This window comes from Rhinatrema bivittatum, chromosome 1, assembly GCF_901001135.1.
Source record: "Rhinatrema bivittatum chromosome 1, aRhiBiv1.1, whole genome shotgun sequence".
NCBI lineage: Eukaryota > Metazoa > Chordata > Amphibia > Gymnophiona > Rhinatrematidae > Rhinatrema > Rhinatrema bivittatum.
Window position 1 is genome coordinate 358209094 of NC_042615.1, and position 11197 is coordinate 358220290.

An 11197-nucleotide genomic window follows, 5' to 3' on the forward strand; every position below is an offset into this window, starting at 1 on the left:
TATCCTTAAGAGTTTATATGTTTGAATGATGGATTTGAGTACAGGAGTTGGAATGCATTTGCACAGAGTAGGTCCAGATAGTGTATACTTGTGAAACTGATTGTGATGAGATGGTCTAAATGGAGATTTTGGTGAAACATGGATAGTGTGTTGAGATGCTTCTACAATAGGTAAGATCTCGTAAAGCCGCATTTCAACAGAAAACTGGCATGATGTGCTACAGCAGTTGTGATATTGTCAAAGAGAAAATTCTGAAATAAGCCTTTTTTACCCCATTTTTCCTGATTCCATTCCAATGAAACTGGCTAGAGCTGGCTCCCATGGTTTTCTATGGGAGGAAAAGAAATTTAAAAATCAATTTTTCTTCCTATAAGAAATGATGGGAGCACTGAGGACAAAAGGGAAGCCAGATAGACTTACTCCTGCCCCGAGCAGGAGTAAACAGTCTGGGTAGAGGCCTGAGGGAGGTTAATAAAACTATAAAAGTATATTTCTAGGTGAGTGAATAACTCTTTGGGAGTGGGAATGGACATGGAGCACAGCCCAGTCATGTAAAGTATAGAGAGCTTTAACCTATTGTGTGATTCAAATACCTTTATTTGAGCCTTTCCAAATCACTCTTGCAGTGTTTCAAATCAGCACAAATGGTAGCTGAATATCCTCATTCATGACAGTAGATATTTGGAAAATTCAGTTGCTATTTGCCTCCTTATTACTTGTTGCATATGTAGATCATTGATACTGAGGTTCTTATTTTCCCCATTAAGGGTAAAAATATTTTATCAAAATATTATTAATAATATTTTTGTTTACACTAATGAGTAGCAGACAACTTAATTTAAAAAGTAATTTTCTGAATTTCTGCAGCTGTTAATGAGTGTTCAAAAATATAGCCATAAGCACTGGTTTAAAAAAATGTAGAATGCAAACGTTTTAAATACTATATGTTAGACAAGAAATGGAAACAGATAAGCCTGCATAAATCCTAGATTAAAGAATCGACCATTTCTTCTCTCACTAAGCAGTGCAACTTGTTCAGGTGCACTTCCATACTAGGATCCCTGCCAACATAACCAGAATGTCATTATGAGAGGAGGCAACTGAAGGCTGCCACCATCGCAGAAATTTATCAGAACAAGCAGTGATCATAAACATCTGCTTCATCAAATGACTTGGATATGCAGGTTTTGGCAGTGTCTTAAGGGTCGTACAATTATGAAATTAAACACCTATGTAATAAGAGCAGGCGAGGAGGACTGCACAGTGGCGTCTATACTGTGTCACATGTATCGAAAAGCTCCACATTGTCAAGCACTGAAATGCATGCCAGTACTCCAGACCGTCTGTCTGAAACTGACTGGCAGATATGATTCATTGGTTTTATGAAGCCTGTAGCCTCACACTGAAGGATACTATTATAAAATTGGCTTGGGTAGTAAGTAGAGACTCATTACTGTGATGTGGAGTACAGTGTTCAGTAGTTCAGCACGTGCAATGTTCAGCCAGAGTCTGTGTTAATAAAGTTGTCTGCAAAGGTTATAGGGCACCAGAGAGAACACTGGGAAATAATCAAGAAGTTCACTGGTCCTTTTCAGATTGCGTGGTTGAGTATCTTTGGGATGGAGCCTAGCTAGATCTAAATAATCAGCATGTAACTGTCTATAAAGTGGCATGGTTCAGACGTTTGAACTCAGGTGAGTTCTGACAGTCTTAGGATCAGTTTCCGGCCTGCAGTGATTCCCTCAATGCATCAAGATGGTGAAGCTAGCCCCCCCCCCTCCCCCCGCAGACCTCAACTTTGCTGATCCAGCATCCTGGCCTAACAGGCACTAGTGGTTTGCCAGGTACAAGATGGCAACCAAGCTGCATACGAAGGATGAAGTGGTGCATGTGTGTGCACTCATTTATACTCTGGGACCTAAAGCTAAGCACATCTTCAAACCATTTGTCTTCCAGGCTGAGTGAACAGGAACAGGTATGAGCAGGTCCTAAAGAAGTATGAGTAGTATTTTGTCCCAAGCACAAAGTAATTTATGAGAGGGCAAGTTTCCACTAGTGAACTCCACTCCAGAGGGAAGCAGTGGAAGTTTTCATTATTCAGCTGAAAGCGCTGGCTAAACACTGTGAACTTGGAGCCACTAAATAGGATCAGATCCAGGACAGGCTAGTGATTGAGACCAAGTATGTCACTAAAGTTGCAAAAGCAGAAAGACCTGATATTGTCAATAGCAATAGCGATGACTAGGCATTATGAACTAGTTAAAGCACAGAACCAGGTTCCAAGCACACCAGAGCATAGATGATTTGCTATGTGGAAAAATTAAGTCTCATAGCAGAAAGCAACGCCAAAGCAAGCTGCAGTTCCAAGCAAACACCCAAAGTCTTTCCTCCCAGAGAAAAATGTGGAAAGTGTGGTGGAGATCATCAGCCCATCAATGCAGATCCAGCCTTAGGCAGAAAATGCAATAAGTGTCAGAAAATTGGTCATGTCGCAACAATGAGCAACTCTAAGCAAATGCAAGAAGATGACTTTCAGGCTCTGTAATACAATAACTGACAAGCAACTGTGAGGACATTAGGATCAGATCTGGAACCAGCATAGTACAAGACTCCACAAATTGCAGGTATTCCTATGACATTCAAATTATATTCTGGAGCAGATATCTCTTAACTTATAACTATGTAAGAAAGCTCAATGATTTCTGATGAGCTGAGGGGATCTGGAATCCACAAAAGGTTAAGTTATTCCTAGCACATATTTACCTCAACTCCCATGATGGACCCAGGGAATATTCTTTATAACTAATGGTGGTGGATTCAGCAAGCAAAAATCTTCTGCGTAGAGAAGTAGGGGTAGTAATGCAACTTATTCACCGAGTTGAAGAAATATGTGTCTTTTGTGAGATGGGACTAAAAGAGGGTGCCAGTCACAATTATCTTAAAACAAGGAGTGTAATTGGAACACTGAAGAGCCTTGTTACCCAGTTTAGATGAGCCAACATCCTAGTAATGACAGTGGACCACGGTTCAAAACCCAATCATGTTCAGACTTCTTAGCTCAATATGATGTCCGAAGGATGATGAAAAAACCCTATTTTCCCCTAGAAATATGCTGGTAGAAAGAGCAGCAGCCACTGCAAAAATGTTCCTGTGTCAACTGGATCCCTATCTTGCCCTTCTGAGCTACCACAATATACCAACAGAAGCTCTGAGGTAGAGTCCATCAAACTGTTAATGGGTTGAACTGTCTGCACTATCTTTCCTTCGGTACTAGCAACATTTGCAATGCAATAGTCCGATTTCACTGTCGTGCAACAAAATGACACAAAAGCTAAACACAACTATGACATTTTCTACAATAAACATAATTCAGTAAATCTGCTACCAGCTCTCATCCCAGAGGACCTGGTTCACCTAATAACAGATGGCAAGAATCTCTAGGACAAGACAGCCATGGTTACTGAGCAACATGACACACTGCATTCTTACTTGCTTCAGACTCCAGATGACACATTGACCAAGCATTACTGACAATGTAGATCCTGCATAAGTCCAAGAGAAGATACCAGGTCCATTAAGCTTCTTAGCAGCGACCTGTGGAAAGTTATGGCTACCAGATCAGATAGCACAGTGAAATCCAAACTGGATTTATAGTCTGGAGATAGACAGCTGGGGCAGAATAGCCCCTATCCATTTTATTAGGGGAAAATGACAGCCTACTCATTGCCACTAGGGTTGTTCAGAAATGCTAATTTGTTTTCTAATATGTGAAAGTGCTCTTGATAGAAAAGGGGGAAGAAGTGATGTAGAGTGGAATGTTCAGTGGTTCAGCATATGTAATGTTCAGCTAGAGGCTGTGTTAATAAAGTTGTCAGCAAACATTATGGGGCAACAGCGGATGCACTGGGACATAATATAAAGAAGTTCATGGTTTCTGCTCAGACTGTGTGGTTGAGTGTCTCTGGGATGGGGCCTAGTTATACCTAGATAACCAGCATGTCGCTATCTATTAGGGATGTGCAGCCCGAAAGTTTATGTTCATAAGTCCATAAGTCGAATGGGGGGCTCATTTGCGGTCAATATGGACATATGGAGAATTCCATAAGTTGAGTCTATGTCCATATGTGCAAATAAAAATTTAAATAAAAATTTAAACCCCTCACCCTCCTTAATCCCCCCCAAAACTTACCAAAATTCCCTGGTGGTCCAGCGGGGAGTCAGGAAGCCATTCCTCCCAGTGGTTTTGCGAGGAGCACGTGACGGCCGCGTCACGTCGATGACGCGGCCGTCACGTGGTCCACCGGGATTTCGCTCCCGGAGCCCTCGTTTTGAACAAACTGAACTTTTGGCCAGCTTGGGGGGGTCAGGAGGCTCCCCCCAAGCTGGCCAAAAGTTCCTTTTGGGCCCAACGAGGGGTCCGGGAGTGGACCCGAGGGGAATCACGTGACGTCCGCGTCACTCCGTCGTGACGCCGACGTCACGTGGTCCATCGCGGTTCCGCTCCCGGAACCCTCGTTGGGCCCAAAAGGAACTTTTGGCCAGCTTGGGGGGGTCAGGAGGCCCCCCCAAGCTGGCCAAAAGTTCAGTTTGTTCAAAATGAGGGCTCCGGGAGCGAAATCCCGGTGGACCACGTGACGGCCGCGTCACGTCGATAACGCGGCCGTCACGTGGTCCACCGGGATTTCGCTCCCGGAGCCCTCGTTTTGAACAAACTGAACTTTTGGCCAGCTTGGGGGGCCTCCTGACCCCCCCAAGCTGGCCAAAAGTTCCTTTTGGGCCCAACGAGGGGTCCGGGAGCGGACCCGAGGGGAATCACGTGACGTCCGCGTCACTCCGTCGTGACGCGGCCGTCACGTGGTCCACCGGGATTTCGCTCCCGGAGCCCTCGTTTTGAACAAACTGAACTTTTGGCCAGCTTGGGGGGGCCTCCTGACCCCCCCAAGCTGGCCAAAAGTTCCTTTTGGGCCCAACGAGGGTTCCAGGAGCGGAACCGCGATGGACCACGTGACGTCGGCGTCACGACGGAGTGACGTGGACGTCACGTGATTCCCCTCGGGTCCGCTCCCGGGACCCTCACGGAACTTTTGGCCAGCTTGGGGAGTTTTGGTAAGTCTTGGGGGGGGGATTAAGGAGGGTGAGGGGTTTAAATTTTTATTTAGATCAACAATCGCGATTTCCAACGTATTCAACATAGCTATGTTGAATAAGTTGGAAATCCGATCGTTTACGCCTCATCATTTTTTTAAGTTAAAAAAAAAAATAAGTTGCGTTTTTCATTTAAGTTCAAAACGAATGCACACCCCTACTATCTATAGTGTGACAATTACCAAAGAAAAGGCTCACCTTCCCAACTCATTTGAGCCAGCGCAGTCACCAAAAGATGATAAGTCAAACAGGACACCTGAGACCTTCCTTCTCACACAAACACTCTCGTTCACTCATACATCCATTTTTGTTTAAAAATTATAATGAAGGTACAATTAGACACTCATACCTTGTTCAATATTTCATTCAATTCACAGTATAAGGATTATTGTCTAGAGTGGCCAAATGTCCCATAACTATGATGTGAAGGATGTTATTACATTTGCTCCAATATTTTGGTCTTCTGTCCACTATTTATTAATGTAATTATTTATTTATTTGAAATTATATATTTGCTGCACATTCCAAAGATCGAGGCAGTTTACAAATTAAAACATACATAGCTACATAAATAGAAACAGAAGACTCTAGAAAGAATCACCGTTCTTAGAAATCCAGTGGCACAGCACTCATGATGGCTTAAACGCTGAGAACCCCGTGGCTGACTCATCAAATAGCACATTACAACTGAGGGTTCTGCCTCAGTGGATAGATGCCCTTGGAAAATAGAAAAGTAGAGCATAACTATTCCCAGTTGAACTGCAGCATCATTGAAGAGATAATAGCAGCTAAACTATAACCTAAAATTAATTTGGTTTTGGAGACACTACTGTTGTTTCTATCCAGCTTTAGAAGAAAAAAAAAACTAGCAGCCATTAGTCATGAACTTGAAGATTAAAAAAAATAAAACACCAGAATGATGGAGTAAATTTGTCTTCTATCTGCCTTCAATCCTCTACAATATCGGGAAAATACCATTTTGTAAAATTTGAAGCCATGTAAATGGACAAATATCTGGGGATATTCAACTCATGGTGTTTTATCTTATGCTGAAAAAAAGATATGCCCATATATTTCTGCCTGATGATGGCCTCTAATATGAGCAAGAGAGACACACATATGTATGTAAACTTAAATATTTAGTGCTGACAATTGCCTATAAAATCCAAAATAATTAATCTTAGGAAGTGAAAATGCTCTAATGGCACTCCATAGCATAGATCATTCATCAAACAGCAACCATCCATCATGCAGCAGCAGATAATGAGGTTGACTGAGCTGCCATGAGTACTGGATGACAGGCCTTGGAATCTGCATAAGCTAGCTATCTAGGTAATTATTTATGTTTGTCCTCAAAGAAAAGAACCAGGCTCTTTAATAAATGCTATTGATTTCCGATTAAGACATCAGCAAAAGAATGTCACCTCTTTTGACATAAAACATGTCTGCTGTGACGGATAGCAGAAAGGTCTTATGCTGCTAGATTGACAATATGCTACTTACATTGCATGGTAATGCATTGGGAGTCATAGACAGTAGAAATGTTTTTATTTTAATGGAAAATGGGTACTAACCATCATCTTGATCCTACTTGTACATTAGTTTCATAACTTGCATACATGACTAGTACTCTCATTATTACTACACCCAGTATTCATAAGTATCACAATACTTCTGGTGTTACTAGAGGTAACTAAGGGGGTTATTTTCTAAACCTTTATCACGTACGTTAGGGCCCTAATGCATGCGATAAACCCCTATCACATGCGAAAAGGGCCTTTTCGCGAGCGATAGGATGAAAATAAGCTGGAGGGGAGGAGTCAGGGTAGGGAGGGGAGGAGTTGGCCACGGCACCGCTGCCGGCAATAATGTGAGGAACATTTTCCCCGGCAGTAGCGCGGCGAATAGCACCATCTTTTACGGTGGCACGATTTATGCGAAAGGCTGCAGCCGGCCGCGTTGTGGTGCGAACAGCTGCGGCCTTTCGCAGGCCCGCCCCCTACCCCTTTTTTCACTGGATTCATCATTCTGCGAAGAATGATGAATCCAGCCCTAAGTTATGCAAATTACAAGAACATATTTGGCTGTTTTTAAAGTTGGATTTTTTTTCTTAAATAAAGCTGTTTAAAAATTGGATGTAAGCTAATACCTTTGCTTTTTTGTGAGTTGCTGCCCTGTGAAAAAGTTAACATGGGAGACTGATTGTCTGAAAAGTGTTTCAGTAAGCTGAATTATAGATGCATACTAATTCTACTTCCAGTCAATGACAGATTTAGGGTTTTGCCACCCCTTGTCACCGTTGCTAATGTGCTTCCCTCCCCCCCTCCTGCCCCACCAATGTCAGGTCAGACAACAGGAAGCAGAAGGTCTAAGACACAGCCCCATGGATTCCTGCAGCAGCTCAGGAGTAGATTCTGTGTCAAAAAAAAATTAGAAAATTCTGAAGCACAAATAAAAACATTTCCATCTTTTATATAATGCTATAAACACATAGTAATTTTCCAACCTTGCTTGCATCTGTATTGTATTGTTTGTTTGTTTTTTTATTGGATGAGGGCAAAGATCCCAAGCATCACTAGAGGAAGGAGGTCTCAGAGATGGGTAGAGGAGGATTGAATGAGAAGACCAGGGATCGGAAGAGAAGGGAGGAGGACCAGGAATGGAATGAGGAGAAGGTGAGAGGACTGGGGATGTGGGGAAGAGCATGAGACGGAAAGAGGATTGGGGGAGGGGGGAGGGGGGGAGATAATCAGGAATCGGGGATGGGAGAAAATGAGGGAGAAGGATGAAAGTTTGGGGACTGAGGAAGGGAAGAGGAAGTAGGATAGGTTGGGATGGATTCCAGGATCTGGGGAGAAGGCAGAGAGAGGAAGGAAGGGAGATTCTGGGGGAAAGAATCCGAGGTCAGCAGAGCACGCATCTAAATTGTGTTGATGGATGTTGGGTGGGGGATGGGGCTGATATCCTACTTTGCTTTGGTCTTGGCTCCTCCTTTTATCCCTTTTCTAACCTCCCAAAAAAACACACACACACACATGGCACTAATCTCTTCTCTCTCATCCACACAAACACTGCCCCCCCTTCCAACATTTCCTTCTGTCTCACAGACAGACATGTCCCCAAGCTGATTCATTCCCCAGTCTCTCTTCTCACCCCTCCAATAATCCTTGTAGTGGTCCCCTGGGAAAATGCGGAATACAAATTTTAATAAAGTCAAATTCAAAATTCCTCACGCAGCCCTGCCTAATCACCCCAAAATAAGCCCCTTTGCTTTAGGGTCACTCTTTCTCACCTTGTTCCCTGCACGCTGCCTGGGAGGAGAAGGTAATATTCTGCTGACGGACATTAAACACAGCTGGAAGGCAGCAAATGTTCATCCAACCTGTTGCCCCCAGATTTTTGCCACCCGAGGCAATATTGAGAAAACCAGGTGTACCCCAGTACTTTTGGGTAGTGACTATCCCGCTATGGTGGCTAAGGTGGCTATTAGGATATGGGATTTCTGGTGTTACTCTGGGAGCCAGTTCACAAAAGAGGGGCTATGAGAGGAAAACTTTGCTCTCCTTCCTCCTCCTCCCCACATCCCCAGTCCAAAACCAGGAAACCAGGGACTGAAACCCACCCAACCAGTCTCCCAGGGCTAGGGAGGGAAGGCAGAGTCTTTGAAAGTATAATACTCAGAAAAATTGAATGTAAACTTAAAGAAAACAGTTTATTTAACAGTTGTGTTTACCAACAGGCCTATACAGTAAAGTCCGCAGTGCGCGAGATTCAGTATTTAAATTAGGCCCGGCAGTAAAAACGGGCAAAAGGAGGCGCTAGGGACACTAGCGCGTCCCTAGCACCTCCTTTTTGACAGGAGCGGCAGCTGTCAGCGGGTTTGACAGCCGACACTCAATTTTGCCGGCGTCGGTTCTCGAGCCCGCTGACAGGCACGGGTTCGGAAATCGGATGCCGGCAAAATTAAGCGTCCGGTTTTCGGCCCAACAGCCGGGGACGAATTCAAAATTTTTATTTTTTTTTTATTTTTTTTACTCTTCGGGACCTCCGACTTAATATCGCCATGATATTAAGTCGGAGGGTGCACAGAAAAGCAGTTTTTATTGCTTTTCTGTGCACTTTCCTGGTGCCGGAAGAAATTAGCGCTGACCTTTGGGTCTGTATCCCGCGCGCATACCTAATAGGGCCATCAACATGCATTTGCATGTTGAGGGCGCTATTAGGTGCCGCGGGTTGGACGCGCGTTTTCTTCCCCTTACTGAATAAGGGGTAAGGGAAACCGCGCGACCAAGAGCAGGCTAACAGTGTACTCCGTTGGAGCGCACTGTACTGTATAGGCCTGTAAGAAAATAATGTAAATCAGTAGTTACAATTCTTGTGAGTTTACAAAAGAAACATTTAAGGCAGAACGTACTATTTTACAATAGAAAATCATATTAAAGAACCCTTTTGTTTCCTATATCACCTTTTGCACTTAGGATTTCTTATTCCCTGTCTGGTACCAGTACCTGCTAATAGGGAACTCTTATCAGGTAAGTATAATTTTAGATATTATATGTTACCTCGATACCCTATAACAGAAAATGATTCTTTTGAAACTTTCTTTCCTCAGGTGTTCAAGATGATCCTCAGATGTGATGCAACAAAGAAGGTAAATATGTTGGTAGGTTTTTCATTTTTCTCTTTAATGTTCTCTTTGCTTCATTATGAAAAAAATACCAGTAGTAGCACAGCTTCCTTGTTTTCATTCCTATGCAGTGTATTTATGTAGCTTTCTCAAATTATTACTATATTGTGTTGGCCAACAATTTTGCGGTACATGATGCTTTCCTGTAATCTTTCCAGATCGGTTCCTATTTCCCTCGCTGCAGCTCTCCCTTTGTCTTTTCCAGGTGCTGGATGCAGATGGCTGAAGGCGGTCTGTCTCTTCCCCTCTACTCTCTGCCTCCTGGTGCAGGTGTTTGAAGTCCTACCTATCTGGATTGCTCTAATATGAACAAAACTTTCAAATCATAATCTCATTCCTTCCTTTTAGTCCCCCCATACTCTACTTTGAGTATATTAACAACAATTCTCTCTTGATTTCAACCTTTCAGACAAATAAAGAGGCCATATAAAAGGAGCCAGAAATAATCTGCCCTTCTCTCTCTGTCCTGTCTCTTCACATGCAAAACCTCTCCTGCTTATGAGGGCTGGCTAATTTAGCATATCTCTCGGCATGGAGTTACCATAAGCCTTAGCTTTGGCAGGATTGACATTGCAAGCTGTAGGGGTGTGCATTCATTCCCTACAAATTGGCAATCCGCACCGTATAGGGCCATATTCGTTGTATTCGTGGGGAAGCAAAATGTATCGCGATTCCCCACAAATACAACGAATCTTCGCCGAATTACTCGGCCGTCTAAAGGAGCCAATTTAAACAAACCCCCCACCCTCCTGACCCCCCCCCCCAAGACTTACCAAAACTCCCTGGTGGTCCAGCGGGGGGTCCGAGAGCCATCTCCTGCACTCACACCCTCGGCTGCCGGTATTCAAAATGGCGCCGATAGCCTTTGACCTACTATGTCACAGGGGCTACCGGTGCCATTGGTCAGCCCCTGTCACATGGTAGGAGCAATGGATGGCTGGCGACATCTTGTGCTCCTACCATGTGACAGGGGCTGACCGATAGCCTTTGCCCTCACTATGTCACAGGGGCCGACTGTCTTGTGGGGTCAGGAAGGTCCCCCAAGACTTGCCATCCATTGCTCCTACCATGTGACAGGGACTGACCAATGGCACCGGTAGCCCCTGTGACATAGTAGGTCAAAGGCTATTGACGCCATTTTGAATACCGGCAGCCGAGAGTGTGAGTGCAGGAGATGGCTCCAGGACCCCCCGCTGGACCACCAGGGAGTTTTGGTAAGTCTTGGGGGGGTCAGGAGGGTGGGGGGGGTTGTTGTTAATTTAATTTTAGCTGGGAAACGAATAAGAAGTAACATATAAACATATCGGGGGGCCCCCCTTGCCGAATGCAACGTATCTGCCCCCGACGAATACGAATCCCGAATGC

General features: G+C 44.1%; 1 long non-coding RNA gene across 1 annotated transcript in view; it reads left to right on the forward strand.

The window, feature by feature from the left end:
• The window catches only part of LOC115090759, a 40281-nt gene extending 30624 nt beyond the window's left edge, over positions 1-9657 (forward strand). The window contains exons 2-3 of the long non-coding RNA XR_003856502.1: positions 7701-7820; positions 9624-9657. This is a non-coding gene — a long non-coding RNA (uncharacterized LOC115090759). The remainder of the gene's footprint in view (positions 1-7700; positions 7821-9623) is intronic.
• Positions 9658-11197: the final 1540 nt, after the last annotated feature.